Consider the following 9808-nt stretch of genomic DNA (forward strand, 5'->3'; position numbering starts at 1 on the left):
TTTTATCCTATTGTTTACTATATTTATTTGCTGGGTCAGTGTGGTTGTGAGTTTTGGTTCTTCTGCTGTTGTCGGCTGTAAGGACCTTTGAAGAAACTGAAATCGTTTGGCGGAGTGATATGGAACTGTAATGCGGTCATAACCTGCTGGAACTACTTTCCGTGAGTTTCCCTGAAAATAACTGCACACCTCATCAACCAATCAGATTCAAGCATTCAGCAGCCCTGTAGTATAAAAGGAGAATAAATGTTGAAATTAAGTGTTATTTTTGTGTGTTTTTCTTAATTAATATAGGGAGAGATGTGTTAGTTTAATTAGGTCGAGGATGGGCTGCAAAAAATAAGACTAATGTTGTTTAACTATATACATAATGCAACTGTTAAGTGAACTTTGATAGTTAGCACATGCAAGACAAGTGTGCAAGACAAGCACAAGATATTTACAAAGTTTATGCAATCGAATTTTGAGTTATTTAAACAATATTTTAATTAAAGAGTAATTAACATGTTTGTGTAGTACAGAATCAAAATGTAAAGTTTGACTACATTGTTAACTGATTACCTCAAATTATTTTTAGTAAAGCCAACTTATAAGGGGTTTACAATACATGATGAATTTTTGCATTGTTTAGGCCACGTTCACTACAGAGTTTGGTTATTTACAGGAGTTAAAAACCGCATTCAAGATCTAAATTCACTCCCAAAAAATGGTATGGTAGTTTAATATTACCGTGGTCAAAAATTGCGTTTACTATTAACGGGCTACACTGTTTTCATGTTTCTTGTTTATGCAAAACCTTTACAAGTTTGACAGAGCACTCATTGAACTTTAGCATGATGAGCAGTTTATACTTTATTAGTAATACTGTAAGCACTTACACAACATCTTCAGCTGAGTCATACAGTATGTGAGCTCTGTAATCTCAGCTGATGCCAATAAATAAGTAAAAGAACGAGCGTTTGACACCATTGGACATAGGGGCTGAAATACATGAGAGAGCTGGAGCGGCATCAAATACACAACATTAAACACAAAGAAAATGTACCGGTAACACTTTACAAGAAGATCTCATTTGATAACATACTTCAGAATTACCAAAACATTATTAGGGTCAAACGTTGTATCTGTTAACATTAGTTAAAGCACTGTGAACTAACATGAACATTTTTATTAACTAACATTAAAGATTAATAAACAGTGTCAACATGTATTGCTCATGGTTCATGTTAGTTAATGCATTAACTTAAGTTAACAAATGAGACCTTACTGTTCAGAGTTTCCAACCTGTTTTTCTTTTTTTGGACATGGTACCATGGTAAAACCATACAGTTACAAACTCTGAGTTCACCTCAGTGCTTAACTTGCTTAAAAGCTTTTTTTTAACATGTTCTTGAAATGTCTAAACTCATTAAACATGAAAGTATAATGCTAGTGATACAGTATACGAGCGGTTTAATTCATGGCATTTAATTCGACTTCAAAATGAATTGAAATAAAATTAATTCATTAAAACTAAACTTTAAACAAAAATATATAATTGCCCCTGTAAAAAGACGAGACATCAGTATTTTTGGTTCATCTTTCAATAAAAAGCTGTGACGGACGGGCTGAAAACTGATCCAACTGAAGGAAGAGTTAATGCTCTAACCGTGCCATACCAACCTTTTTTTATAAAAACCAAGCATTTGTACGTTTAAGAGTGTATGTGTGTGTGTGTGTGTGTGTGTGTAACAGATTAGTGGCAGCATCATTTCAGCTCTTCTGTGGATGATGCTGGAGTCACATTTTCTTCTGGTCCCTCCTGAAACACACAGAACCAAGGGATAAATACATTCACAGTTGTTTTATTTCATGGATGTTTCTACACTGAACAAAATTATAAACGCAACACTTTTGTTTTTGCCCCCATTTCTCTTGAGCTGAACTCAAAGATCTAAGACTTTTTCCGTGTACACAAAAGGCCTATTTCTCTCACAAATTGTTCACAAATCTGTCTAAATCTGTGTTAGTGAGCACTTCTCCTTTGCCGAGATAATCATCCACCTCACAGGTGTGGCATATCAAGATGCGGATTAGACAGCATGATTATTGCTCAGGTGTGCCTTAGGCTGGCCACAATAAAAGGCCACTCTAAAATGTGCAGTTTTACTGTATTGGGGGGGGGGAGGTATTGGGGGTACGGTATTGGGGGGGGGGGGGGTACGGTATTGGGGGGGTACGGTATTGGGGGGGACCCCTCCAATACAGTAAAACTGCACATTTTAGAGTGGCCTTTTATTGTGGCCAGCCTAAGGCACACCTGTGCAATAATCATGCTGTCTAATCAGCATCTTGATATGTGCACAAAACACAAAAGTGTTGTGTTTATAATTTTGTTCAGTGTATATCATTTCTTCTATATAAAAAAATGCTTATATTATACTAATTACATTCGCTATAGGGCTGGTTGAAAAAAAAAAAACCTTCATTCATACTAAAAAAAAACAAAGAGGAACATTTACCTACATATATTTAACAAGATTTACCAAAATGAACTGAACTTACCAACTCAAACACTCTTTAAGAAGCTGTTTTTAATCATGGTTTGCTATCATTTTAGGGACATTTGGTCATGATCAACACACAAAGTTTAATGCTCACCTTCACCTTTTCCAGTTCTGATCCACCAGGCAGTGATTTCTGGGGGATGCGGAAGGCCTAACAAATCAAAGGACAGTTATTCAGCGTGGTCCTATACATTAAAGTGCTCCCGTTATGCCTTTTTGGATATTGCCTTTCTCATGCAGTGTGTAATAGAGCTGTTTGTGAATGTAAAAGGTCTGCAAAGTGCGAATAAATGGAGTTATTGTGTCCTAAAAGAATGAATCGATCATTTTCATGAAAAAACGAGAAGACGCTGTTTTCTGAGATTGATACGGTAAAACCCATGCCATCGTTACTGTTCGTATCACTGTGATCAAGAGCTGAGATTTAGATATGACAATGAGAGTTTGGTTTCTGGCCAATCACAACAGACTAGGCCGTCTGACCAATCAGAGCAGAGCAGCTCTCAGAGAGGCGGGGCTTACAGACGCTGAATCCTTGATCGAAGCGTTTCAGACATGGATATTATGAGAAAATTAAAGTGTTTTTTTTTACTTTGGATGCATGTAAACCTGTGTTAGAGACTCTGAAACAACATTAGGAGCCTTTAAAATACATAATAGGGGCACTTTAACATGCATTCTTGCACCACTGTGGTGTTTCCTTCAAATGTTTGAACCATCAAACCAGATGTGTAATTATTGAGGTAGCTGCTATATCAACAGTTCATGTGCTTTTACTGTATATCAATGATGTAACTAACAATTATTCATTCATTTGTTGAAGTTAAGAGGTTTTCCTCCACCTTTTTAGCTTCCTGGACTTCCTCTGTAGACTTTGACCTGCTTTTCACTGCGAGTCTCGGGGGTGAAGTGGACTGCAAAGACACACACACACACACACACACACACACAGAAATTCAGCACAGTAAATGAGCACATCAGCAAAAGTCACTTTCTGTCAGCTCAGCGGGCTTTACTCACCTTCTGATCCATGATTTAACTGTGTAAACACAAGCAGACGCTCTTCTCAAAAACAATCTGCTCTGCTGTCAGAAAGAGAAGAGAATAAACCTTCATTACAGACACAAATGCAGCTCAATGTTACTAACACTAGAGGTCACTACAGCACACGCTTCAGCTTACTAGAAGACACCATGAATGCCCAAAATACAAACCTGTAAAGCCTGACATACTCTATGAAATAATGGAAAAATCAAATTTTTTCAAATGGAGGTTTTTTTTAACCTTAGAGATACAGTGTCATATGAGATACATATACATATACACACATATATACACACACACATATATATATACACACATATATATATATATACACACATATATACAGACACACACACACATATATATATATATATACACACACATATATATACACATACACACACACACACACACACACACATACACACACATACACACACATATACACACACTGAACAAAATTATAAACTTAAATTTTATTCAGAGACACAAACTGAGCAAAAATATGCGATTTGGTGCAGATGCTGATATTTGATGAAATTCTGATAACTTGTAATGTAAATGATCAAAGCTCTGTAGTTTTACATACAATACAATAATTGAGAACAAATAAACCTTCCTCAAAAGCCTGATCATAATTTTGAGACTCACATTTGAAAATTTGGTTTTTTTTTTACCTAAGTTGCATCATCCAGTAAGTGTTCATCTTAAAATATTACTGTAGATATCAAAGTTATTCTTACATTCACTTGATAATTTCACAGCAGAAAGACACGTGACGCACGAGCGGAAGATTGGCGTTTGTACAATTATACTAAAATATCAAAGACGAGGACCATGACGTCGCCCAGCATGGCACAGCCGGGGGCCTTACCCTGGAGCCAGGACCGGGGTTGGGGCTCGTATGCGAGTGCCTGGTGGCCGGGCCTCCACCAATGGGGCCGGCCGGAGTCAGCCCGAAGGAGCGACGTGGGGCCGCACTCCGAAGCGGGCGGCAGTCGAAGGTGGGGGCCTCGACAACCCGATCCCTGGACACGGAAACTAGCTTTAGGGACGTGGAAGTCACCTCGCTGGCAGGGAAGGAGCCTGAGATTGTGCGTGAGGTTGGGTGGAACCGACTAGAGATACTCGGGATCACCTCCAAGCACGGCTTGGGCTCTAGAACCACACTCCTCAAGAGAGGATGGACTCTTCACCACTCTGGAGTTGCCCATGGTGAGAGGCGGCGGGCTGGTGTGGGTTTGCTTATAGCCCCCCAGCTCAGCCGCCATGTGTTGGAGTTCACCCCGGTGAACGAGAGGGTCGTTTCCCTGCGCCTACGGGTCAGGGATAGGTCTCTCACTGTCGTGTGTGCCTATGGGCCGAACGGCAGTGCAGAGTACCCGGCCCTCTCTGAGTCTCTGGGAGGGGTGCTGGAAAGTGCTCCGACTGGGAACTCCGTCGTTCTACTGGGAGACTTCAACACCCACGTGCTCAGCGACAGTGACACCTGGAGGGGCGTGATTGGGAGGAACGGCCCCCCTGATCTGAACCCGAGCGGTGTTCAGTTATTGGACTTCTGTGCTAGTTACAGCTTGTCCATAACGAACACCATGTTCAAGCATAAGGGAGTCCATCAGTGCATCACTATCTTCTGCAGTAATGCGGTCGATGTACCGGTCTGTCGTGGTGGAGAAGGAGATTTACCGGTCAATCACGCTCCTACTCTCACCTATGGTCATGAGCTGTGGGTCTGGACCGAAAGGAAAAGATCCCGGATACAGGCGGCCGAAAAGAGCTTTCTCCGCAGGGTGGCTGGGCGATCCCTTAGAGATAGGGTGAGGCCTTAGAAATGTGTGTATCAAATATAATATATTTCACACCAAAAATGCGTAGCCCGAACGTCTTGAGGATGAATTAACACTGACAAAACTGTCATCTTCAAGTCAACCATTCATTAAACCCCCAGCTAGTGACCAGAGATGAACACGCGTCCACAGTGTGTGTGTGTGTGTGTGTGTGTGTGTGTGTGTGTGTGTGTGTGTGTGTGTGTGTGTGTGTGTGTGTGTGTGTGTCTGTCTGTGTGTGTGTGTGTGTGTGTGTGTGAAGTTAAAGCGAAAGCAATGAGGCGTAGTGTGAGAGGTTCAGCTCGCGATGTGAAGAGCTCTGTGGCTCGAGAGGAGGAAAACACACTTCCTATCAATTCATCCACACCAGTGAGTCAACAGCACTGAAGGTGACGTTTCTGAGGCCGAGCAGCGCTTATACACACACACACACACACACACACACACACCTGAAAGAACAACCAATGAGTGATCCGCACCATTCTAACATTGTTCTCTGAGCTGTGCACAGCTATTTGTTCCTTTTGCTCTCTAGGACACAGAAAACTGTGAGACGCTTTTTAAGAGGCTGAGTGAGTGAAGGAGTGAGGGAAGGAAGAGGACGCATAATGTAATAAAATTACATAATATAGGCCTATATGAAAAAAATAATCATCATCATAATAATGAATACAAAACTCTTAATAATAAAATAAAATTCTAGAAGACAATCAAAATGTAAATCAAAACGTGTTACTTATAATATTAAATCGACTTAATTATTAAATTACATAAAATATACGAATAAACAATCGTAATAAAAAAATAAAATAAACTCTGAATAACAATAAACTAAAATTCTAGAATACAATCAAAATGTATTTCTTATATATTACATAAATTATATAATGATAAAATTACATAAAATATATAAATAATAAATAGTAATACTACTCTAAAATGCTAAAAAAAAAGCACATTTAAATGTATTGCTTATATAATATTACATACATTATAATTACATATATTATCCTATAATATAATATTTAATTCATATAATTATGATAATATATGTAATTATAATTTATGTAATATTATATAAGCAATGCATTTAAATTTGCTTTTGTTTTTTGCTGTAAAAGAACAATATTAAAATATATAAAATTATAATATAAATAACAACATTTATATTCCCTCCCTCAATAACCATTTTAATTAAAGAATGCAGTTCTTGAAAATTGTAAAATTACACAGTGATTTTTGGTTAAATCAATCAATACTACAACCAAAACTAGTTTCTGTTAATAAAAAAGTCAAGTAAAAGCAAGCAGCGTTGTCATAACATTATGTGTATATTGTGCTGTACTACGGTGAATTGCATGAGAAAGTGCATGAGAATCTCTGTGGTCTGTCGGGTGTTTTATTGTGGGGTTTTGAAAAATCTCTGACTCCAACCTGAAGTATGAGCAATAATAGCAGAGACGCTTGACCTGTGCAGAAAGAGAGAAAGAGGCAGAAAAGCAAGGAAGTGATTTAGACGTGAAACGAGGGAGAGATGTGACCTCACACTACGCTTCAAATAAGTCGGCTATTGTAAAACTTATCAGCCTGTTATGTAATTCAAATGAGGATTTAATAACGCTGAGAGGGACACCAACCAAGAAACTTTCAGTGTTAACTCTTTAAAGACAGCAATGCAGGTTTATGTCTTTGTGCTTTTCAATCAATTCAATTTGGATGTCAATGTTAAAGCACAAAACACAACCCTTATTTTCTTATGTGGTAATACTTGATATCTTTTAAAGCTACAATATGTAAGATTTTTGTAATAAAATATGTGATATATTTCCTGCAGTTGTGTACTTACAATATTCCAAAAGTTCCCAAAGATTTTTAATTTCAGAGAAATTCCTTTTTTTAAATAATGGCTCGTCCCTGTTCAGTGTCGCCGGTCAATGACGTAATATCCGCATTATCCCTGGTTTCCGCTAGTATTCCCATAGTAACCATGGTGACAGACGTGGACAACTGCGTTACGTCTAGCGGCGCGCTCACGCTGTTGTTGTTTCGTTCAAACATTATGGATCATGGCAAGCAGACTTTGGGACAAAAGGAGAACTAAAACGAGGATCAATATCAGCGTGGCGTTTTCGAGATGCCGAGAGCTAGCGTCCGCGGCTAACTTAGACTTGACTTGTAGAGGTGAGCTAATGTACATAAAACTAATCAATGTTATACAGCTCAACATGATGAAATGTTAGAATATGATCAGTATGTTATGCTAATGTTGATCTCGCTCACTGCTAGTCTCATACAGACAAACTAACACACAGAATAACATTATAACTTTAACACACTCAAATGCAGTTTAGTGTGATAGTGTAGAGTAAGTGAAACAGCGCTGCGTTCCCTCACTAGTTTCATTCGTCTAATAAACTGCCCTGTGTGAGTGTTATTCAGCACTAGCGGGTAAGTTAGTTCGGCAGAATGAAATGTCCTCGTTCCTTTATATCCGCGGGACTCGCGTGTGGCGCTGAGATCTGTCTCTCATTAGCACTCGCGCCGCTTCATTCCACAGTCATGCTAAACACATCAGTGTATTCACTCATCCATAAACATTATTAGATCCATCGGCATGACGACAAGTTCCATAATTCCGCTTATGCATCATCAACCGACGCCTTTGTTATTTTAAGAGGTTAGCGACCCCTAGCGGCGGAAAAAAATTACATATTGCAGCTTTAAAGCATCTTACAAGCATCCTGGAATCTAAATATCAAACATTTAATACCACTACAATAAATGAAAAATAGAAATCTCCAGCAGCTGATGTCAATCATATTCTCATGCTGTGATATTTCTTTCGCAGCCAGTGAGTCAAACCTGCATATTTAACACCTTCATTTGCTGCTCAAAAATTACAAAAGTCCCCCTGTGGTGAAAATCCAGCTTTTAATGTTGTTTATGTGTCTATGTGGTGTTTTTAATATGCTTTAAGACAAACCATGTGTAAATTCATAAGTCGACTCCATTGCTGAGTATTTCCTCCTTAAAACTGCAGTGAACCAAAGACAGTCTCAAAAACACGCTTTGAAATCGCTGGTGTTTCTGACGTCACAAACTACCTTGTAACCAATCAGATCAACGTGTGATCGTCAACCAGTGGATCTCTGAGCTGAGTGAGTGAGTGGAGGCGGGGCTCATTTGCATATTCATAGAACCGCACATACTAAATGAGGCAAGGGTGTCGAGTTACATTCAAGCTGTTTCAAGACATAAAAAAACTGTAAATATGTAATTTTGGTGATCAAAGATGAGTTTTAAGGGATAAAATCTTTGACTACAGGGGGACTTTAAAACAAAACATTCAGTGGGGAGGACAGACATAGACATTATCATCTTCCATATAGACACTGTGGAAGGTGAAATACATTCATGAGACATGAAGAGCATGCATTTGATGTCTAACATCATGACAGCAGAACCAGGGCTCTGATTGTCAGGAACCAAAACACATTTTGTCCATTTGAGTTCAGTTACTGAATAGAAATGCTGTTCGACTCAATTTGCCCTTCAGGAACAACAGACGCATACAAATACAGCCGTATAACACACATACTGATGTTCTCAGGAGATCATTATTCAATACCTTTCCAGTAAATACAGTAAAAACACAGAACAACAACTCACTGTAATGTTGAGATTATAAGAGAGAGAGAGCTAGAATAGGGAGACTTACCCTCCTCCTGTGTGTCAGTGAGTGAATCCTCCTCGTCTCACGATGCAGTCGCTCCATCCCTCCCTCCCTTTCACACTCACTCACTCACACACACCTCATTCATATTTTCGCAGACACATGCACACACACCAGGCCAGTCACGAACACACGAGTGTAATGAGGAGGGCGAGAGAGGGAGAAGGGTTGCACCCTAAAAATGCATATGTTCACATTCATGTCAATATTAAATTATACACTTTATTATACTGTAGCTTTATACTTAATACTGTAAATTAGCTTTTTTGTTGTTAATTTAAGTTTAATTTTAGTCATTTAGTTGTGTGATTGTGCTATTTTATTAGTTATATATATATATATATATATATATATATATATATAAATACTGAGACATTTTTTGCACTATATCTTGGTTTTTGGAAGTATTTTTACTAGTGCTATTTTTTGAGTACAGGCCCTTCTGTTGCAACTTATTATTGTAAAGTGTTACCAAATGAATTAAACCTATGGATATTATTTATAAAAAGGCACAATCACACAATTAAATGACTGAGAGAGAGAAGGGTTGCACCCTAAAAATGCATGTTCACATTCTTGCCATTATTAAATTATACACTCTATTATAGCTTTATTTATACTTATTTATACACTTTAAGGACTATAACAAACGGCTGGTA

The 9808-nt window shown here is 38.4% G+C and overlaps 1 long non-coding RNA gene across 2 annotated transcripts; it reads right to left on the reverse strand.

Annotated features, from left to right (window-relative positions):
• Positions 1–833: 833 nt before the first annotated feature.
• Positions 834–9238, reverse strand: LOC311095408. 2 transcript variants are annotated; one of them, XR_014608823.1, is made up of 5 exons: positions 9135–9209; positions 3567–3628; positions 3389–3460; positions 2641–2697; positions 834–1801 (listed from the first exon to the last, which is right to left on the reverse strand). It is a non-coding gene; the product is annotated as an uncharacterized lncRNA (long non-coding RNA). The 2 variants fall into 2 exon arrangements; XR_014608824.1 differs by having other exon boundaries at positions 836–1801; positions 3567–3631; positions 9135–9238.
• Between the last annotated feature and the right edge of the window lie 570 nt (positions 9239–9808).

This window comes from Abramis brama (genome assembly GCF_963993115.1).
Source record: "Abramis brama genome assembly, chromosome: 13".
Classification (NCBI taxonomy): Eukaryota; Metazoa; Chordata; class Actinopteri; order Cypriniformes; family Leuciscidae; genus Abramis; species Abramis brama.